Genomic DNA, 24114 nt, shown 5'->3' on the forward strand with positions numbered 1-24114 from the left:
GTGATTACTTTTGTCAAAGTTTATTTCTGCCTTGATATTGCTTGATGTCAGTCAAGTAAGTAATAAGCAAAAATAGAAAATGATCTGCATTTATTTCTTGTTTATTTTCTCTTTAAAAATAAAAATTCATAAGGGCACCTGGGTGGCTCAGTCAATTAAGTGTCTACCTTCAGCTCGGGTCATGGTCTCAGGGTCCTGGGATTGAGCCCCGCATCAGGCTCCCTGCTCAGCGGGGAGCCCGCTTCTCCCTCTCCCTCTGCTGCTCCATCTGCTTGTGCTCACTCTCTTGTGCTCTCTCTCTCTCCTTGTCAAATAAATAAATAAAATATTTTAAAAATAAGAAACATAAATTGATAGTGGAATACTGGATATGTTAAAGAAATAAAATTTTGTTTAAAAAAACATTGTGTCTAAGTGAGAGATTTCCTAAAATTATTTTTCTCAATATATTTTTCTTTTGTTTATTTAATAACCTAAATAATGATTCTTTCAGTCAAGACATTGTTCCTAAAATCTAAATTGTTATTTCACCTATGTGTTTAAGTGACTTGCTGAAAAAGATTTACAGTGTCGAAGAAATTTAACTGAATGACAGTGATGCTTTAATTTCCAACTATCATAATTTCTAATTGTTTTTTCCTAATGATACTCATAATAAACAAAAAAATACACATGGATTCTATTTCTACTATACAAAGTTAGTATAAATGTTTTAAAGTATATAGGTAGTTTAGAACACCTGAATAGTTTTGGACTGTTAAGCTATAGATATAAAAATGATATTTTACTATATCAAACCCATATTTATGGCCTTTTGGCCTATTATTATGTGCTACTATGCGCCATGGGACTACTTTGACACCATTTATTATTAGAATTGTTTTCATCTTCCCTTGTGTCAGGACCTGCTGAATTCTGTGGTCTGTAAACACCTCTCCCCACTCCTTTATTCAGCCATTCAACACGAAGCACATACTTATTGAGTTCTTATTCTAAACCAAACACTAATCTAGAGGAAGAGCAACATAGCAGTGATAAAACAACAACAACAAAATCCCTGCCTTTACTGTGCTTGACAACATTTGCCACCCAATGCCTATTTTAGCTACACTGGAGGCCCTAGAATTAGGCCTGTGCTAATTTGCAACCCTGGGAGCTTCATGGGTGAAATCTCGCTGCCGTACAGGGAAGACAAAGAGACAGACCATACCAGACTGGTAAGTGACTGGTTTGATAAGCAAGAGACTTACATGCTGAGGCATGTCTTGGGTGGACACAAGACAAGTAGATCTCTGCACCTACCCTCCACAATCTTGAGGTTTATATAAAGGTCTTAACTGGTTCAGTCACCTACACAGGAGACCTTAACTAAATTCAGTCATGTATCCCATCCAGAAAGCTTCAGCACCACGTCTCTATCTCAAGGCTGTATCTTTTCGACAGCTTCTGAGAGTGGAGAAGTCAAGCAGAACATGCACCCCAAGGAAAAGAGAGGAGGCGAGGTACTGCCTGGGTCTAGCTCACATGTCAAACCAGAGGTCTTGCGTTCTTATGACCTCCTCCATAACATGGCATGAGCCAGAGAAACAAAGAATTCTAAACTTGGGCCCACTCTCGAATTTAGTATAAAGTCACCTTACTTCTCATCTGAGGCTAAATCTGTGCAATGTCTACACTAGCTGAGCGTTTGCCTTATCCCTGAGAGCCAAGCCCTAACAGGTGGCCAGTTTCTCACAACTAACACACACTAATAGCTTCTGCTTCTGAGTCCACACTGGGACAAAATGCCTAGCAGCTCAGCTGCTCAACTACTAACGTTGGTTTTTTTTTTCCCTTCATTTTCTTAGGAATAGGAATCTCTTCTGTAATCACACAGTGGAGAATAGGGTCAAGCCACTTGCAGATAAACACTGCCAACATCTGTTCACTTGCCTTGATAGAGCTGCAGATTTCTCCTGCCACTGAATTATCCTTAGTAATCTCCTATAAGAACACCTATTACTTCATGATGTAACTGCTTTGTACCTTTGCCAAGACCAACAGATGCCTGCTTGCCTTCACGTCTTACCACCTCTGGCCATGCTCCAACTTAACAGTCAATACTAGTTTCAGAGTCTGATCCTGCTCATTCACCCTCTTATGGAATGAATTAAGTCATCCATATCTGTGTCAAAATCTATACAAGCTTAGCATGTAATGGTGGAAGACATTGACCAGGACATTGAGTTAGGCCAAGGAAAAGCTGGAATGATAAACATGAAAATTTAAGCCCAAGTCTAATTTGTTGACAAGGTTCCAGACCAATGAGTTTATATATTAGAACTAAAATTTGCAATTAGTTGAATAGAAGTAGAATAGAGGATATGTAATTACATAAATCAAGATTTATGAAGGATTTCAAAATTTAAGGCATTTTTCTCTAAGCAGATCTGAGAGGTTATTATAGGATCAGTCAGGCAAGTATAACTGTCAAAAAGAACCAGCTGTGGCATCTCTGAGGTAGAGTCTGTAAAAGAAATCCAACTGGATCTGAAGTGCAGAAGTTTCTAACAGCATAATGTACAATAGCCAAATTATGGAGGCAACCCAAGTTGTCTATGGACTGATGAATGGTTAAAGAAGATGTGGTAGATCTATAAAATGGAATATTACTTGGTCATAAAAAAAGAATAAAATCTTGCCATTTCCAACAACATGGATGGATCCAGAGAATGTGATACTAAGTGAAATAAGCCAGGCAGAGAGAGACAAATACCATATGATTTCACTCAAGAAAGAAAGAATAAAGAAATAAAACAAATAAAAGAAAAAAGATAAAAGAAACAAATAGACTCTTAATTATAGAGAACAAATTGATGGTTACAAGAAGGGAGGTGGGTTGAGAGGATGGGTGAAATAGGTGAAGGGGATTCAGAGGGCATTTGTCATGAGCACTGTGTGGTGCAGGAAACTGTTGGATCTCTATATTGAACATCTGAAACTAATAGAGCACTGTATGTTAGCTACACTGGAAATAAAATTCAAACAAATTTTCTAACTTTAGACATAAATTGTGGAAGACTCTTTGAAGAAGGAGAGATGAAGATCTTTTATTTTTCCTTTCCTTCTGTCTTTCTTCTTCCCTCTTGTTCTTCCAGCCTCCTGCCCATCCTTTTTGTTTTTATTTTATTTATTCATGAGAGATACAGAGAGAGAGGCAGAGACATAGGCAGAGGGAGAAGCAGACTCTTCTCAGGAAGCCTGATGCAGGACTTGATCCCAGGACCCCGGGATCACAACCTGAGCCAAAGGCATACCCTCAACCACTGAGGCACCCAGGTGTCCCCATCCTTTCTTTTTGGACTTTAGGACATTTAAGAAAGTTCATCACACCCCTCAATACATGACACATCATCATCAATGGTTTTACAAGATCCTTGTTTCATTTAAATTATTATTAATAGGGATCCCTGGGTGGCGCAGTGGTTTAACACCTGCCTTTGGCCCAGGGCGCGATCCTGGAGACCCGGGATCGAATCCCACGTCGGGCTCCGGGTGCATGGAGCCTGCTTCGCCCTCTGCCTATGTCTCTGCCTCTCTCTCTCTCTCTCTCTCTCTGTATGACTATCATAAATAAATAAAAATTAAAAAAAATAAATTATTATTATTATTATTATTATTATTATTATTATTATTACTACTACTACTGGCATTATCCTAACTCTTCATTTACAATCCCTAGCAGGTCCTCTCATAAACACACACACACACACATATTAGTAGACTAAGAAATGTTTTGTAGTCATTACAAAAACCTATTTATGTTAAAATAACATTGTCTTGTGAGCCTAACATTCTTTGTTGACACTTAAAAAAGCATTTTGAATGCGAGGGTGATCTGGCTGTACCATCTTTCAGCCCATTGTTTTCCAGGGTTAGTTAGGTTGATCCGGCTGTCTAGGAGGTCATCCCCTTCCTCCTTCACCACTCCACCAATCACCACCACTTTCTTCACACCACTCACCTCTGTCACCACTCCATATCAAAGCTGTCCTTCAGTCAAGAGTGCATGTGGAACCTGTGGTCCCCAGCTAGAAGCTCCACACAAGCTCTCAAGGTCCATTTGTTGGAGACCATAGCATAGTCAAACTTCCAAGGCTTCAGACATAACCAAATGAGACGCTATATGAGGCAATATGACTCTCTTAAAAATACCAGGTGTATATAAGTATGTATTTGACTATTTCAGGATGTTCCATGATGTTGCACTGCAGGCTCCTCCACACTTTGCTGCACGTTTTCCAGAGATAGACACCTAAGATGCCTTCTCAGATAAGTGATAACAATCCTACTGCAAAGATCATTTCTGTACACGTTTCTCATGAAATATTTCAAGAATTTCTGGGGCATAATCAGGATTTGGATTGCAGGTCACAAGGCATACTCATATTTAATTTATTTAAGAACTTCCAAGTTTATCTTCAGAATGGCTTTACTAATTATTCTATGTTCTATGTATAAACTGCCTATTTATATACTTTGTCCATTTATTTTCTATTGAATTTTGTCTTTCATTTCATTACTATGAGGGAACTTTTTTTCCTATGGATTATTTAACCTTTATTACTTTAAACTATTTCAAATTTGTTCTTCCAGAGTGTCACCTACTAACTTACTTACATATGTCCTGGGTTAACTAAAATTATTAATTTGGGGACACCTGGGTTTCTCAGCGGTTGAACGTCTGCCTTCGTCTAGGGCGTGATCCCAGGGTTCTCAGATCGGGTCCCACATCTGGCTTCCTGTAGAAAGTCTGCTTCTCCCTCTGCCTACGTCTCTGCTTTCTCTCTGTGTCTCTCATGAATAAATAAGTAAATAAAATCTTTACAAAAAAATAAAATAAAATAATTAATTTTAATATAGTTAAATAAAAGGTCTTTTCTTCCCAATTTTTTGTTCTTTTGGATTCTGGTTTCAGAAAATGTGTCATGGATAACTTTTCATCTCTATGTTTTTTACTTAGCACACATCTGGCTTCATTTTATATTTATAGTGAGTCAACTATTCTTTATTTTTCTCCATTTAATGCACCTGCTTATAGCATCCACTAACCTGTTCATCTTTCCCCTATTGATATTTGGTTTCATTTATAGAATATCAATATGTATCTGTTTCTGAACATTGTATTTTATTCCACTTTTCTGGGGACAGAATAACATGATGTTTGGATTCTAACATCACGTTAGGATGTTTGGTCCTAATAAGTCCTCCTTTGAAAATAAAATGTATTTAGGTATTTGACTTTAATCTTCTATAAAATCTTTTTTCTTTGATCAACTTGCTGAGATTTGCATTGCCACTGAAGTATTTTATAGGTCATTTGAGTAAAACAACAATTTTACATGGACAAATTTTGTGCCTGCATTTATTCTACTTTAGATTTTTATTCTTTTGCATTTCAGGTAGGTTATTTCCCAAAGACATTGTTTTTGTTGCTTTAAGTCTTATTTCCTGTTATGTTTTTTAATTGACAAATGCCTTATGGGAAAACATCGTTACTTTTGGAAGTTGGTAGTATACTTCATGACCTTTCTGAACTTTCATATTAATTCTAATATTACCTATGAGTTTTCTGTGCTAGTTTTCCTAACTCAGTAGTGCAGCAGTCCCAAACTCCTGCACCAGATTGGTGCTTTGGACTATTGAATCTAATTTGTAACGAAGGCCATGAAAGAGAATTGGTAGCTTATATGAACAACACAAACTCAGTAAATGCTAGCTTCCACTTGTGTCTTTCAATTCTTTAATAAAAATTTTCTGTTGTACATATTTAATGTATGCCTAATTCTCTGTTCTTCGAGATGGGATTCAGAGATCCTGGCGAAAGTGAAATTAAACATCACAGTTTCACTATGCCAAGGCTGGCGTTTCCTCCAACTCAGTGTCCTCCTACTCATCGTTTATCATCTATTCTATCTAGCATTTAACCCATGGATAGCTCTTCACCCCAGTCCATAATTAATGGACTTGTTAGCTCTGATGAAATGACAATTTTTAATAAATTATGATTTACAATGGACTTAAAATTGTGATTAAAAACACAAACATTTTTGAATGCATACTACGGTCATGCATTTTGCTCAGTATATTATACACTGTTTCAATTTACCTTATAAAAAGCTTGAACATTGTTGCAGACTCCTGCTTAAAAATCAAATAGTCAAAAAAACTTTATTAGCTCTTAATATATCTTAAGTGACAAACTTCTATTTCCTTAGCAATAGGGAATTTTTATCCATCACCAAGTTAAATTTATTTATTTTCTTTTACCAGCTAGCTTTACTCTACCAGAGGTATTTTTCTTAGAAAATCTTATTTTGGTATTAATGGTCAGTGGTTTCTTTGTATCATAATAAATACATCATTATTTTCAAATTACGCAGCTTTTAGAAATGCACCATTTATTGAGCTATGCATAGGACATGTCAAATGATTGAACTCATTAAGATTAAGAGGAAAAAAAAATCTAAGCATTGAATAAATAGTCTTTAGAACAAAATATGATTATTATATTACATTTCAAGATATGGGTTTACTTATTTCATTTTATTTGCACATTAAATCCAGTTGAAACTCATTCTAATTAACAGCATAATTATGAAATTTTAGTTCCTAGATCACCATGCACTAGAGAATTTTGTTAATCCCAAGTTTTGGAAAACACAATTTGACCCCCCTCTTTTTTATGCTTTTAACATAGTTGATAAATTTACAGATTTAAAAAATATGTCCACAAATTATTTACTACCTTCATCTTTTACAGATGGTCCCTAGTTTTCTTTTAGTAAGACAGGGTTTAAAGACTACTTCTAATAATTTGAATAAACCAGAAGTGATGGTATATCCCTTTGGAGACTAGGTTATAAATATTCACTGTGGCTTCCATCTTCATTGCTCTGTCTTTTGCTCTTTAGGGCAAACCAAGAACCAGGAGCAACTGAGATGATCTCTAGTCTAACCCTCAGGAATGGAGGCCTGTCAGCAAACATGTGAATTAGCTTAGAAGCAGATCCCGAGTAAGAGCCAGATCTTGAGATGACTACAGGCTAGAGATGAACAGAACAGCCTTGGTAAGCCATTCCTAGATTCTGGCTCCTTTGAAACTAAAATAATAAATGTCCATTGTTAGCCTGCTAAGTTTGGGGGTTATTTTCATATGGCAGTAGATAATGAACACAATGACATTGGTGTTAATCAACACTGAAGACTGTTATGACCACAGATGTACTTGCTAGTTCTTCCTGTTTGGGTTCTATTTCCTACCTTTGCCAGAATTCACCTTAAAGAAAATATAAAACATATATATCATGTTGTATTTTATCTAGTATGTGATATCTAGTATGTGATATCACATACTAGATAATTATTCTATATTATTCTATATTATTATAGATAATTATTCTATATTATTATATATTATTCTATAATTATTCTATATTATATACTTTTAGTACATATGATATATTTTATACATTTAAATTATACATTGTCTTTTCCATACATTTGTATTATGAGGTAGGTGTGCCTTTTGATGGACTCAACATATTATTATTTTTTTGATGCTCAAATTATTACAACTTGGCCAAAAGAAAGCTGTCACCTTGGTCTTTTAGCAATAACCCAGATATTGATAGTTTCTTCTGACTTGAAATCACTAAAACTTCCTAGCAACAGAGTGTTTCAAATACGTCCTGTCTTTTGCTTTTCTTTTTCGTTTTTGTTTTTTTTTTTTTTAATGGGGAGGTGGCATATGTGAAAGTATAGATACACTTCAAAGTTATATTGTTCATTTCCTCTCAGTCCATCGTCCAGACACCTGCCTGTCCAAGCCACAGAATTTGGATTCCATTGGGGAATTTACCTTGTTCTCCCATCTGAAAAGGACTCTCCCACCAGCAATTTCTATTTGATTTTCTTATGGTGCTTGCCCATATGTGAGGTTAATTAAATAAATTAGTTGTACTTTTTTGTATCTTGGATTTTGAGAATATATCTTTTTAAAATCTTGAAACTTGGAAAAATGTATTACTGCTTTATTCCCAATAGGTAAATAAAGTTCAACTATGAAGTAAATGTTTCTCACTATCTCTCTGAAGTTGTCTAATAACAATGTGGATGGTTATTCCATACCTAAGACTAGTTACAATTTTTACTTATATGATTGAAGTCCAGAAAATTCCCTAAATCATTTCCTAATTTCTTGTCCCAAGCTGAAAATAACAATAGCTAAGATTTATCGAAGACAAGCAATGTGTCCTACACAGTGCTATATGCCTTTTGTGTCATCTCGTTTAATCCTCAAGATTACCCTATGAGGTTGCTACCAGCCTTATCCTGATTTTAGACTGAAGGAAGTAAATCAGAGGGAGATGGAGTAACTTGCTCAATGTCACAGAGTCAGGGCAGAGTCAGAAATTGAAGCTGAACAGTTTGAATTTTTAAATCCGTGACTTTGACTACAATACTATAATAGGTGACTACCACCAGATTTCTAGAAAAATCTATTTCATGAATGTTACATAAAATTGTTGCACAGTTTGACAGACACTTTTTTTTAGGATGGCTATACTTCCTTCTTTTTTAAAATTGGTTTCAGAGGTGGAATTTAGTGATTCATCAGTTACATACAACACCCAGTGCTCATTACATCAAGTGCCCTCCTTCATGCCCATCATCCAGTTACCCCATCAACCACTCACCTTCCCTCTAGCAATTCTCAGTTTGTTTCCTAGAATTCAGCATCTCTTATGGTTTGCCTCCCTCTCAATTCTCATCTTATTTTAGTTTTCCTTCCCTTCCCCTATGTTCATCTGTTTTGTTTCTTAAATTCCATATATGAATGAAGTCATATGGTGTTTGGACAGACACAGTTTTAATTTATTATTTCTGTAGAAATCTAATTAATCTAGAAATAAGGCACTTATAGAAATTTCAAGTAAAGAGAAAGTTTTTGCAATTCAACTATGCAGAAATAAAAATTTGTGAACTTGGACAATACTTAGAAAATACCTAGATACTTATAAGGGAAAAATTAATATTTGTCTTAGTAGTAGGATGATGCTAGGGAGATAGGTCCCAATTGACTGTTATTAACATGAAAAAATGGTCAGAGAATTTTTGTTTTTATATTTATCCATAGCTTCTTAAAATTAAACATTCATCTGCTTTTTTTACTTTTCACATTTTGTGTAAAGTAACAGCTACTGGATGTAAAGTATACGTGTGTAAATATATATGTAACGTGTTTCAAATAGTAAGTATCAATATTACAGCCTAGAAAATGCAAATTACTTTAACTGAAAGATCACAGGTGACTTGAGCAGAGGCGTTTAAAAAAGGACAATTGTAATTCAAATTTTGGAATTGTCTCTTGGCTGATACTTGTTCAGCCTACATGAAAGATTACATTAAACTTGAAAACACAAGATATTATGTTTGTCTTCACAAAATATTACTCTAAATTTTAAACAGTTTATAAATTATGTTGTCCTTTCCATATTATTGATTTTAAAATACATTAGATTATCAGTTCTGCAAAATTGGATTACAAATATTAGAGGCAGATTTTTTCTTTTTAATTAACTTCTTTATCTTATCGTTTTGTCTTTCTCCTCTTTTTCCTGAACAAAAAAAAAAAAAAAAAAGCCTTTATCAGGAGCTTGGTAGGAAGAATATAGAACTTAATACACTTCAATTTTATCTTTGAAATGCAAAACATAAAGATAAAAATGAATAATTCAGTGAATTATCTATGTTCCTTGAAGATGTTTAGTTATTTACATTTATTTGGTCTTAGTTTAGTCATCCACTAGCAACTTTTAGAAAAGGGCACAGAAGGGGAAAAGAAAGATTTCTTTCTCTTCTCTCTTCACTGTCTTTGTTCTCTCTCCTCTCCCTCCATTTATTTCCTCTCTGTTCCTTGTCCTCATTTCTTTAGTTTGGTGAAGATACCACTTTCCACAAATGTAAGGAATTAATAATACGTTTTGGATTATTTTCATAGAAAGGGACCTGCTTAACAGAAGGAAATAAGGGAGCCATTGGACAAAGTCCCACTGCATCTGCATATTTTAAAGGTCTATTACAAATCGTTTTAAATATTATGTTAGATTTTCAAGACCTATAATTCTTCTGTATTCAACAGCAAATCAGAGAATTCAAAGACAAAGCATCTTGGATACCATTTTCTCAACTATCTCATTCATGACCATCCTATTATGTTTTAATAAATTGAAACAAATTTTGCATCAATCAGACATGCATATTAGAAATGGCTAATCAGGACTTTTTTTAGTTTTAATTTATAGAAACCATACTTAAAGAAAAAGAACTCATCATCAAAAAGAAGCAGCTGCTAGAACAGCAAAAGAAAATGCTTAAAAACATTTCCTGGTAAGCCTGCTGCACCCACTTCCTCCACTAGTCTCAGCTTACCTGTGCTGTGATTACCTATTCTTAGATTCTTCCTCTCTGTGATGTTCTGATTAGTTACCTGTCAAAAAGCTCTACTCTCCTGGTGGATATAACTGTGCCTTCCTCTTCTGCCCATCCACCTTCACACTGAGAATTCCTTGCAAGATATCTATTTTACCTTTTCATATTATAAGTGAATCCTATTATTATGTGCTTTGAAATTACTTTTATTAATATAAGTCAAAACTTAATAAGGTGCAAAATGTGTATCGGCCAACTTTAAATATATATATATATAAATTTATTTATTTGAGAGAGAGAGTGATCGACAGAAGAGAATATGGGGGTGTGGCAGGGGTAAGTTAGGGAGAAGCAGACTCCTCACTGAGCAAGGAGCACGATGCAGGCTTGGTTCTAGGACCCTGAGATCATGACCTGACCCGAAGACAGGCACTTAACTGACTGAGCCACCCAGGTGCCCCTTGGCCAACGTTTTTATATAAAAATGTGAGTTATTTTATCATATCCATATCCATGACAACTTACCCATTACAATAAATATTATAACAAAGGCAATTAATTGTCTCTGGAGTCGGGTCCCCTTCTGTTCATTTCTATTGTAAGCTCTTAGTTCAAACTTGTTTCTTCTTGTCTGAATTATCATAAAAGTTATTTTAGCTGTTTTTCCATACTGTGTATATTTCCCTACTGTAATGTCTAGTAAACTTCTTGAAACTCAGCTCAAATAATGGCAAGTTTCCACCATATTTTAGGAGGAGATAAAACCTTTGGCCTACTAGGGGTTTGATATTTGTCCTCATTTGTTATAATGTAGCTCCTCTACATTTATGAGGCCAACCTAAATTGCCTAAAAACCTCTGGTTATGCTTCTAATTGTTTCCACCATCATGCCTTTGCTTATGCTTTTCTCCAAAGCATTCTTTGGTGGCACATTTCTTTATCTCCTTAATTCTACATTTTTATATCCTGTATATTCTAAAAAGGAAATGACACACCCCCTCTATGACTTTTTTCTAACTAACTAGAATTACTCTCTTCATCTGTGCTCTGATAGCACTTAATTTAAAGCTCCCTAAAGGCCCTCATCACTTTTTACTGTCTTTGAGTTATTTGTGCTCATGTTTTACTTCCCCCAATGGACACATATTTGAGAACCAGCATAATTTATTTATGATCAAATCACCCATAGACCACAGTGCAATGTCTTATACAGAATAAGAGCTTTTTTCCTTAAAGAAGGAGGTGGCATTAATGAATTATGCCTAATTTATACAGCCCAAACTAAGAGAATTAGAGACCCAAATTATTTTGGAAACCTATGAGAATCATTACAAAAGCAAAATGCATCTGTTTCTCCATCTCATCTCTTACACACTGTAAAAATATTTGATTTATAAATTCCTTAATTCCAGAATTTTGAAGTAATTTTGAGCTTTGCAAAAGAGCTTGGGGTGGGGGTGGGGGAAACATGGAATAGTTTAAGAAGTACATATAAGTGGTTGGAGAAGATGCTTTTTTTATTTTTAAATTTCTATTTGTTTTTTTTTTTTTAATTTTTTTTTATTTATTTGTGATAGTCACAGAGAGAGAGAGAGAGAATGAGGCAGAGACACAGGCAGAGGGAGAAGCAGGCTCCATGCACCGGGAGCCCGACGTGGGACTCGATCCCGGGTCTCCAGGATCGCGCCCTGGGCCAAAGGCAGGCGCCAAACCGCTGCGCCACCCAGGGATCCCTAAATTTCTATTTGCCACTATCATCCCTCCTCCTCAAATCAAAAGTACAGAAGACTAATAGAATATGCACAGTTTGGAGGTTTTTTGTGAGAGTTCAGTTACTCAGTCTCTCATTCCCAAAGTATACTTTTACTGAGCAACAATTATGCAACAGGCAATATTAATTAATTTTGTCTCTCTAAAGGTAATTAAACAAACAAAACAAAAACAAAAAACAAAAACAAAAACAAAAACAAAATAAAGGTAATTAAACATAGAGAAGACATTCTAAATTTTAACCAAGCTATTAGGGGAGGAAGGAGACTAAATTTAATGTTTTTGCAATTATTTTTTTCTGAATTTCAACATTATCTAAGTTTTCTTTTTCTTTTTTTAATAATTGCTGTATACCTTTGTATTAATTTCAGGTATACAACATAGTGATTCAATATTAATATATATTGAGAAATGATGACTACAATTAGTATAGCTAATATTTATCAAAATGCATAGTTATGAACATATTTCTTATGATGAGAACTTCCAGAATTACTCTCTTATGAACTTTCACATATGGAATACAGGATTCACTGCAGTCTTCATGCTGTACATCACATCCCCATGAATTGTTTGCTTTGTAGCTAGAAGTCTGTACTTTTTAACTTCCATCACCATTTTTTCCACCACCTACTCTACTACCTCTGGCAGCCACCTATCTGTTCTCTGTATCCATTACCTCCTTTTTGTTTGTTTTTGTTTTATTTTGCCTTTTGTTTTAGATTCTACATATAAGTGGGAACATACAGTATTTGCCTTTCCCTATCTGACTTATTTCACATAGGATAACTTAAGGTCCATTCATGTTGGACCAAACGACAAGATTTCTTTCTTTTTTATGACTGAATAATATTCCTGTGTGTATGTGTCAGTGTGCATATATCACATTTTCTTTATCCATTCATTCATCGGTGGACACTTAAATTGTATTCGTATCTTGGCTATTGTAAATAATGTCACAGTGAACATGGGTGCATAGGTCTTTTCAAGTTAGTGCTTTCATTTTCTTCAGATAAATGAAACTTTCTTTCAGAAGTACAATTGTTGGATCATTTGGTACTTCTGTTTTTAATATTTTTTTTGTTTTGTTTTTAATATTTTGAGGGACTTCCATAATGTTTCCCATAGTGGATATAGCAGTTTACACTCCCATCAACAGTGAATAAGCATTCCCTTTTCTCCACATCCTTTCCAAATTTGTTATTTCTAGTCTTTTTGATAATAGCCATTCTAACTGCTGTAAGGTAATATGATTGTGGTTTCGACTTGTCAGATGATTAGTGATGTTTCATTTACATGTTGGCCATCTGTATGTCTTTTTTTGGGAAAAAATGTCTAATCAGAACCTCTGCTCATTTTTTTAAAAATTTTTTTTATTTATTTATGATAGTCACAGAGAGAGAGAGAGGCAGAGACACAGGCAGAGGGAGAAGCAGGCTCCATGCACCGGGAGCCCGATGTGGGATTCGATCCCGGGTCTCCAGGATCACGCCCTGGGCCAAAGGCAGGCGCCAAACCGCTGCGCCACCCAGGGATCCCCCTCTGCTCATTTTTAATTGACTTGTCTATTTTATTGTTGTTTGTTGCTATTGACTTTTATAAGTTCTTTATGTATTTTGGATGTTAACTCCTTGTCAGATATATGGTTTGCAAATATTTTCTCCTGTTTAGTAGATTGCTTTTTTTATTCTTTTAATGATTTCTTTTGCTGCACAGAAACTTTCAATTTAATGTAATCCCACTTATTTAATTTTTTTTGCTCTTGTTGCCTTATGAATAAGTATTTATATATATTTTATATAACCTATATATATAATTATTATGAGTAATGTTGCTATGAACAAGTTTTTGTGTGGATATATATTTTTAATTCTATGGAGTATATGGAGTAAATGGAGCTTTGGAGTAAAATTTTCTTTTTTTTTAAGATTTTATTTATTTATTCATGAGAGACACAAAGAGAGAGAGAGAGGCAGAGACACAGAAAGAGGGAGAAGCAGGATCCATGCAGGAAGCCTGGTGTGGGACTACATCCCAGACCCTGGGATCATCTGAGCCAAAGGCAGATGCTCAACTACTGAGCCACCCAGGTGTCCCTAATAAAACAAAATTTTAAGGAAAAATGCAGGAAAACAATGAAAAGCAAAAATTCATAAATGAAGCATTAACATTGACCCTGAATATATTTGGTGATAAATTAGAGAGGATAATTTTTTAAAAATATACGGAATAGTTCTTGAAGAATCTGTTTGCTTAAGCATTGCTTAAAGATAATGAAGACTAAGTGAACTCTTCTCAGGTGAACTCATAGGTCTTCAACCTGGGGAAAGGTGAATGAGCTGACTTTCATGATGAAACTGAATTTGAACACTCCAAATAATTAGACATAGTTTTATTTCACCAGACTAAAGTGTTTTATAAAGAAAGTTAATTTTTTACCACCCCCTCAATGCACACACACACAAACAAAAAAGCTGCGTCTTAGTCTACTTAGACTTCTATGGCTATAACAAAACTATAGACTAGGTGGTTTGAACAATGTTTCTCACAGTTATGCAGGTCAAAACATCCAATATTCAAGCACCCAACATATGCTGTCTGGTGAGGAACTACTTCCTGGTTCACAGACAGCAATCTTTTCAATGTGTGCCTACTTGGAGGAATGAGTGAGAAAGCTCTCTTGGTTCTCTCTTATAAGGTGTTTATTCCATTCATGAGGGAGCCTCCCTCATGACCTAATAATTTCCCAAAGGCCCCATCTCCTAATACTAACATCTTGGGATTGGGATTCAACAATATGAATTTTGGGAGGATTCGAACATTAAATTGATAACACCTTCCAGAACACATTTCTACGCTATCAATCTCATTAAACATTGATAGATAAAGAAAACAAAAGGAAATGCAAGATGTCTAGAGAATCTTGAAATTGTATGGAATACACATTTCTAAATATAAATAGATAGATACATAGCTATATACATAGAGTATCTGTCCAAACTGTTCATTTTCAGTGGGTTATTGTTAGTATGAATTCTCAGCACAGAAGGTTATTTGTGTGTAACTACATGATGAATAAATTTACTACAGAGTACAGCGGAAGAAACTATATGTTTGGATACAGGAAATAAGAGGAATAAGACTTTCTCTGTAGAAAATTTTAAAATAAGAATAAAGCTATATCTACTCAGTCATTTCTTTCATTATCCCATGTACTGGAAATTCTGATTAATTTCAATAGCACAGTATTTCTCTGTGAAATTTTGCTTTTGTTTTTGTTTTTGTTTTTGTTTGGTATAAAATCCAGATAACTCATGCAGTTATCATTCTTTTAATAATGTGACAAAAATTCAAATTTTTATTTTATTTATTTATTTATTTATTTATTTATTTATTTATTTATGATAGTCACACACACACAGAGAGAGAGAAAGAGAGAGGCAGAGACACAGGCAGAGGGAGAAGCAGGCTCCATGCACCGGGAGCCCGACGTGGGATTCGATCCCGGGTCTCCAGGATCGCGCCCTGGGCCAAAGGCAGGCGCTAAACCACTGCACCACCCAGGGATCCCCTCAAATTTTTAATAAGCTTACTTTTATTACTCCCTTTAATAATCTATGTATTCTACGTAAAAGTTAATTCTGAGAACTCTCAGTTACATGGTCAAACTCTACTCAAACAGTTAAGCCAAGTTTCAAAAGTTAAGTTTATCATGGTTTAGAATTAATCAAACTGATTTTGGGTGCCAGTCTTATTTAAAACCACCATATAATTAATATTCCTACATTTAACAATAGACTTAAACCACAAAAACAAAGTGACTGTAAATAGACCAAAACAAAATTAGTTACATCTAGGGACTCTATTTGCAAATTATCTCTTAAACTTGGCAGAAGAATTTTTATTAGGAGCATTTCATCTGGTATATTTTCCCATTTTCAAAAAGTCACATTAATGCAAAAGACACATCCAATAAAGAACTCTTATTCAACATACACAAAGAACTCTTAAGATTTCACAATATGAAAATAAACAACTCAATTAGAAAATGGACCAAAAATCTTAACAGACACCTCAACAAGAAGCTATATAGATGGAAAATAAACACACAGAAAGATGCTCCACAGCATATGTCATCAGGTAATTACAAACTAAAACAATGAGATGAGATGCCTTTGCACACTTGTTAGAATGTCCAAAATCCATAACTATTAACACCAAATGCTGGAGAGGATATAGAGGAACAGGGAATCCTATTTGTTGCTTATGAGAATTATAAATGGGACAATGATAAAATGGAACAGCCACTCTGAAAGACAGTTTAGCAGTTTCTTACAAAACTAAACTTATTTTTACTATATGATCCAACAATCACTCTTCTTGGTTTTTACTCAGTGGGATTAAAATCTTATCAGCACAAAAACCATCACATGAATGTTCATAGCAACTGTATTCAGAATTGCCCAAGCAATTGCCAAACCATATACATCAGTAGATGAATAGATAATGTACTTTTCGTACATTAGACAATGGAAAATTATTCAGTGCTTAACAATAATGAAGTATAAGTCATGAAAATATATGGAGGAAACCTAAATGAATATTTCAAAGAGGAAAAACAATTTAAAAAGGCTGCAGGCTGCATATTCCAATAATATGACTGTATGACATTCTGAAAAAGACAAAACTATGGAGATAGTAAAGGGATTAGTAGTTGCTGGGGATGTGTACATAGGCTGAGAAGAGAGGATTTTAGGGACAGTGAAAATACTCTGCGTGATACTATAATGATGGACACATGTGTTTTTGTTGGTCTCAGCTTATATATAGTGATGCTATTGCTAGGAATGCATGAAGCACTCTCCCAGACCTGTACCACTTGCAGTGAACCCCCATCAATATTTCCTCAGAGTGAATGTTGTGGATGGGCTGGCACATAGGCATTTTATGGATTGCAAGATGTACCTCAGCAACAACAATCCGGATTTTTGAAAGAACAAGAATTATTACTCACAAGCATTAGAAAGTACAAAGCAAGGTCAAAGAGAGAGAATGAACCTGCGGTTCTGCCTTTAGTTGGAGTCAAGGGGTGCCTAGGGTTTCTTGGGTTCCCTCTTTATTGGTCAATTTAAAACATAAGAGAAAAAATATAACAAGAGCATGTGAAGGGCAGGGTCATTTGAGTGGTCAGTTAGGTCATCCAGGGCTTTCTAAATGGGAAAATTCATGGGGCAATTGGTGGCTCAGTTGGTTAAAAATCTGACGCTTGATTTCATCAGGTTGTGAACTCAGTCTTGAGATGGAACCCTCCCCCAGGCTCTGGGCTTGGTCTGTAGCCTGCTTAAGATTCTCTCTCCCCTTCTCTCTGTTCTTTTCTGCTAACCCTTCCCACCCCCAGCACCCAGCCCCCAGCTCCTGTGTGTGTTCACATGTGCTCTCTCTCTTTCTCTCTCTCTCTAAATAAGAATGAATGAATGAATGATTGAATGAATAAGAAAATTCATGGGTGAATTGGCCTGGCTTTTAATCCAGTAGTATGGCTGGCAATATGTTTATCTGAGATACATGTTTTGTTTTATTTTTTTTTTAATGAATGCCTTTGCAATAAAAACTTAATGTTAGGCATTTACATAATAATCATAAAGGCTAGTCATCAGGCACTTACACTACCAACATGTCAGTGAATATCTATCCTAACCCATAGAATGTACAAGACCAAGAATAAACCCTAACATAAAGTATGGACTTTGGGTGATGAGGATGTGTTAGTGTAGGTTTATCATTCCTGACACATATATCACTCCAGTGTGGGATTGATAGTGAAAGAGGCTATGGATGTTTGAAGCAGGGCAGGGGAAATATGAGAATACTCTGGACTTTCTGCTCAATTTTCTGTGAACTTTTAACAGCTCTAAAAAAAATAAACTATGTTAAAGTAGGAAAAATTACATTCATGTATTTAAAAAATGTTAGCCTACTGCTTTTGTCCTTTTTTTATTGGCTTATATATATATATATATATATATATATATATTTATAAATTTTTTAAAAAGAAAAACTTTATCTTTTGTAGCTATTATGAATATGTTTTTATTTCATGAATAAAATATTTCAAAATAATCTTGTAGCATAAAGAAGAACATATTAAAAAATGATCTGTTGCAGGCATTAAATTTTATATCATAATATACAACCATTGGTACTTTGCCTCAAGGCTGCCTTCTTAAAGTCACCCTTTCCCTCAAAAGCTAACTCATTGCTTTGAATCAAATGAATATACCTGAAATTTATGTCCATTTAAGATCATTTTTTTTGGCTGCTCCCATCAGTCCAGCAGAAATCTTTATGCTACTTTAAAGAAATCTTAGAGGTTATGTCTTGAATATTTTAAAGAAATGGTTTAGAAATAGCAATCTAGTGAATTTGGACATAAAAATATTTCCCCCCTCAGATTCTTAGTTTGTCAGGACTACTTAAAGGTGTGAGGCAGAAGATAATTATTTGGTGCTCCCCAAAGCTGTTCCTTGGCATCCTGCTGAAGTTCAGTCTCTTTATCTCAATGTCCCCAAATATTCGTTAAATAGCTTACTTGTTATGACTGAAACAGAAATGTATGAAATCCTTTAGCTCATTGCACAAAGTAATAACACAGTAATGGCGTTTATTTTTCATTAGGAACTTTTTGATCCCAATTATTAGAGAAATCTGATTTTATGGTATCAAGGCAATTGTGTTTTCTTCTAAATGCATACAACGGGACTGAAATATGCAGTCATCCATCTGCAGAGCTGTGTATAGGCAATGAACACAAAGGTGCAAAGGCCATTTGTTAATGAATCTGAAAAGGAAATAAGAGAAGGAAGAAATGTAAATAACTTTTACCTCATTTCATACTCTCCATATTTTAAATATATTCATTTTTCAAGCCTCTTTTTTGCTGGATTATTTGCTAGTGATTTCGTGTTTACGTATCTCTCCTGGTGAATGTCTATGAAAATAAAACACTTCATTTATTCACAGAAAGGATTCAGAATCCCCATCAAGTGTATGTAACAGCATCCCCTACAGGGACTCATTAAGGATAACAAATTTTTGGTCAAGGAACATTCAGCCTTTCCTTTCTTAGTTATGATATATAGATACACTTTTAGCTGTTATTTATCCTAGGGATTTACTCTTCTCCATAATTTTCATTTTGATAAGTAAAACTTCCAAAATATTTTAATTGGTTCTAAGAATAATTGTGTTTAAATATAAATAAAGAAATAGACATCAAAAAATACTGTGTGCATTTGTGAATGTACTTTTCTAAATATATCACTAGGTCCCAGGAAGAAGATAGAAATATAGTTTTTAATTGCTACTAAAATAAGGTAAATATTATCTTTGTTTTTGTTACTGTCAAATTTGGCTCATTTTTTCCCCTTAATGTTTATAAGTTTTTCTTGCCATGAAGACTGTGAATTTATAAGCTATTTTGCAGGAGATTGAATTATTATATTTAACCAGAAAAGAGTGGAGTTCTTTCTTACCAGTGTTCTTTTTGCAACTCAACTCAGAATTGAACACATCTGTTATGTCAGTACAGAATTGTCTGTCAGATTAAAAATACCTGATTATCATTCATCCAAAATGAAAATATAATTTTCTTAGACTTTATTTACCATTATGCTTATTTTTGTAGAGTACATTAGTTCTAAATTCATCATTGCAAAATAGTTGAAATGGCAGGATTTTTGCAAACAAAAATGGAAATGGAAATCTTAGAAGAATAGTTTATTAAAGACAGAATTGGGATACTCTGGATATGTACATAGTAATTTATTTTTGAAACACTGCATTGATATCTAACTACCTTTTGGAGATTGAGACAGTTGCAATATTGCATATTAACACATATATCACTCAGTTAAAATTACTGTATAGATTCTGACTCTTATTTAGAGCTATAATAGTTGCTTATTAGCACTGAAACAGGGAAATATACAGTAGCACACACACACACACACACACTTTAAATCATTTCCATAAAAACAAATTGGCCACATATGTGTGTGTGGCGGGAGGGTGTCTATCTTCTAACTAGCATTGACCTACATTCTATAAGCAAAACAATTTGTAACAAATAAACATTCTGTAAATGAATCATGCTATTCAGTGAACTCATTTGCTCTGGTACACTTTAAAATCCGATGAGGGTCTTATTTATTGGATATGATTATATTATTGAAATTTAATTGAAAATGCATGAGACTTTCTATAAATTTTTAGTTAGATACTTCTCAATTATTTTCACAAATCATAATAAGTTTTACTAACGGTCTCTCTAGTTTTCATTTCCTACAATATAATCCCAAAGCACAAGGGCATATAGAATACACCATATCAAAACAGCAAAATTTATTCAAAATGGGATGAATTAGTCAAGTATCACATATCTTCACTGAAATGCCAAACTTAACTCTTTATACTGCTGAACTCCAAAAATTGAGACACTAATTATTATTCAGTACCCAAGAGGTCAATTAACAGATTTTGTTATGCTACTCTGGAGTTTTACAAAATTTATAATAGATTTTACATATTCTGTGCATATGGTGATGCAAGTATATTACCATGAAGACCATGTTGGATAAATATCTAACATTGATTGAATTAACCCACCTGGGTGGCTCAATCGGTTAAGCACTGACTCTTCTTGATTTCACTTCTCAGGGTTGTGAGATCCAACTGGGAACGGAGCCTGCTTAAGATTGTCTCTCTCTCTCTCCCTCCCTCTGCCCTTTCCCCTCTCTTAAAAAAAATTTAATTAATTAATAAACCCTCTATAGATAAGATTGCAATCTTGCATATATAAAGAAATTAGAAACACATTTCAACAACCAAAAATTTCTATCCATTCCACAGTTAATATGTTTTTTTCCTTTAAACAGTAAATTTTAATTTGTTTTTCCATCTCTATATTATTCCTGGAATAATTGGCACTTTGTCATAGTTATTCTGCTCCAATACTTGGAAACACATACCTATTTATTGTGTTCTAACAAAGCAGGAGGAGTATTTTCCAAATTTCCAGGTCAATTTTGATTTTTTAATTGTTTTCTGAAGATATTTTTAGGTTTTTTATGATTTTATTTATTTATTTATTTGTTTGTTTGTTTGTTTATTTATTTATGAGAGACACAGAGTTAGAGAGGCAGAGACATAGGTAGAAGGAGAACCAGGCTCCCTGCAGTGACCCTAATGCAGGATTCGATCCCAAGACCTGGGATCATGACCTGAGCCAAAGGCAGTTGCTCAACCAGTCAGCTATCCAAGTCTTCCTTATGAAGATTTTTTTTTTTTAAATAGTACATATGTGGATCTATTTCTGTGAAAAAAAAGTTTGATAAATACATACATTTTTTAAGGATGTTTGTATTTATCCTATTTTGAGGATAAAACAAGAGTTAAGTCCTTTAGAAATAATAGTTTTAACATCTAGTATTTAATAATAATAAATTACTCTAAAATCACATCCATATTTGGAATATAATGACAGCATATACTTTAATTCACCAACAGTTGTAAAATAACAAACTCATACAAGAGACAATGTTTATAAATAATTATGGCCCACCATTGTATTTTACAGTTTGTCAGTGTTCCCTTGTTTTTGACTAACTTTTGGTAAGTTAATTATTCATTTCTTCTTTTAAATGTTTAGAAAAACATTTAGATTCTTCACATATTTGAATAATACTCTATGAAGATTTTGGGGTTCCATCTCTCACTAAATAGCATTACAAAAATGCAAATATGTGATTGATAGCATTGTGAAAATTGTATCCCTATTGTTAAAATTGCTGAAACCTCATCAAGTCTTCAGCTGGCCACACATCGTAGTCAAATAAACTTTGATTTTCTGCACCTGCAAGTCATTCGTATCCATCTGAACATTCATGAAACCCAAGAATTTCTCTTTAAATAAAATGTCTGTTAATGTTTTGCAAGGATCTTGAAAAATGGCCCGCTTCCCCCTCTTTGTACTCTCCCTCTCAAATAAATAAATGAAATATTTTAAAAAATAATAAATTGTTACAAACAAAATATAAATATGTAATAATAAATGTTCTAAAATGTAGATAAATAATTATTTAACACAAAGTATGATTTTATTAAAGTGTATCTCAATGAGATGGATACCACCTGTCCCCAACATACCTTAAATATTGATAGACTGAATTGAATTTCAGCAGAATTAAGTTTCTTTTTAAATAAAATTAATTTTAGTTGTTAAAAATTATTGTTCACACAAATAAATAATGAGGATATTTCACTTTTGTTATAGAAATGTCACCGATTTAAATTTTTTAATTACATGCAAAAGTTATATAGTGATTAATTAATAAATTTACTTTTATGAGATATTAAATGACAAATAAGGTCTTCAATTTGTTGAAAGCAAAGATTTGAACATCAACTGGCTTGCAAAAAAAAATTTGTTAGGGTGCCAACAGAATCATTCATGACCCAATTTCTGGGAAGTACACCAAAAATGATTTACCAAGTATTATCAACTGACTATTAATTACATCTGTTATTTTTTCACCTAGAGACATGTTATTTAATCTTATGTACTCAGAAAGGGTTATGAAAATTGGAATACTTTTCATCCTACTTTACATTTGCCAATGCAATATTTGTTAATAACTTTTTGGTCCCCTCTCATAACCCAATTAAGAAAGCCAGACTTTATTGTTAAACTAATTAGGCAAATTATAGCTGGATTCTGTCGGAATAAAAGCCTACCTTCACCATATAGTTCAAATACATATGTTAATCCAAAACTTCAGGATTTACTATGAAAACCACAATATCATTGCATTATTTGTTAATGAGAAATAGGAAACATTAAGCATTTTATTAAATATTATTGAATATTTAGAAAAATGAAGACTTCCCATAGTGTCTAATATAAACTATGTGTACTTAAAGAGAACGCTTTTCAGGGGCATCTGGGTAGCACAGTCAGGCCTCCAACTCTTGGTTTCAGCTCAGGTCATGATCACACAGCATCCTGGGATCAAGCCCCATATTGGTGTCTGAACTCAGTGGTGAATCTGCTTCAGATTCCCTCCCTCCCCTTCTGCCTGTCCCCACTCCCACTTACTCTCCCTCTCTCTCTCTCAAAAAAAAATAGATAAAATCTTAAAAAAAAAAAAAGAAGATGCTTTTCAGTGTATTGGGTGAGATGCTTGCTTTGGTCAGTCCAGGTTTTCCTACCCAACATTTGGTTCCTTCACCCCATTTCTGCTAGAAATCTGTTCCATAAAGCCATGGCACCACATATTCTGCTGTCTCTCCATCTTCTAGGTCAGTAGTTTGCCCTGTGTTTTCTCCTTCCTTATGGATTCAAGAAGAGTTCATTATATTTCAACCTGTTTGGGTTTTTACTTGTTAAATGGAATAGTAATTTCTAAGCTCCTTACATGCAAAACTGGAAACCAGAACACTTGGGTCCTTTTATTCCCTATCTTTAGTATATGTTACTAGTATTTTACCTCCTACCCTGAAGAAATAAGTGTATTAAAAAAAAAGAAAAAAGAAGTGTATTTTTAATTGTTTTTCTTTTTCTTCAAATAATTTTCCTTCAGTGAAATGTCTATCAATTATCATATATATTAATCATTATATTAATATAAAATATATCTACATTGATATATAAAACTTTATATCAATATATAAAGATACATATTCATATTTATATATTATATTATCAAATTAAATATTAATATATAACAAATATATATTTATATTAATATATAAATTTTCATATTAACATATATGTTTATATATTAACATATATTAATTTATACTCTCTAGGTATTT

Source organism: Canis aureus, chromosome 38 (genome assembly GCF_053574225.1).
Source record: "Canis aureus isolate CA01 chromosome 38, VMU_Caureus_v.1.0, whole genome shotgun sequence".
Lineage (NCBI taxonomy): Eukaryota > Metazoa > Chordata > Mammalia > Carnivora > Canidae > Canis > Canis aureus.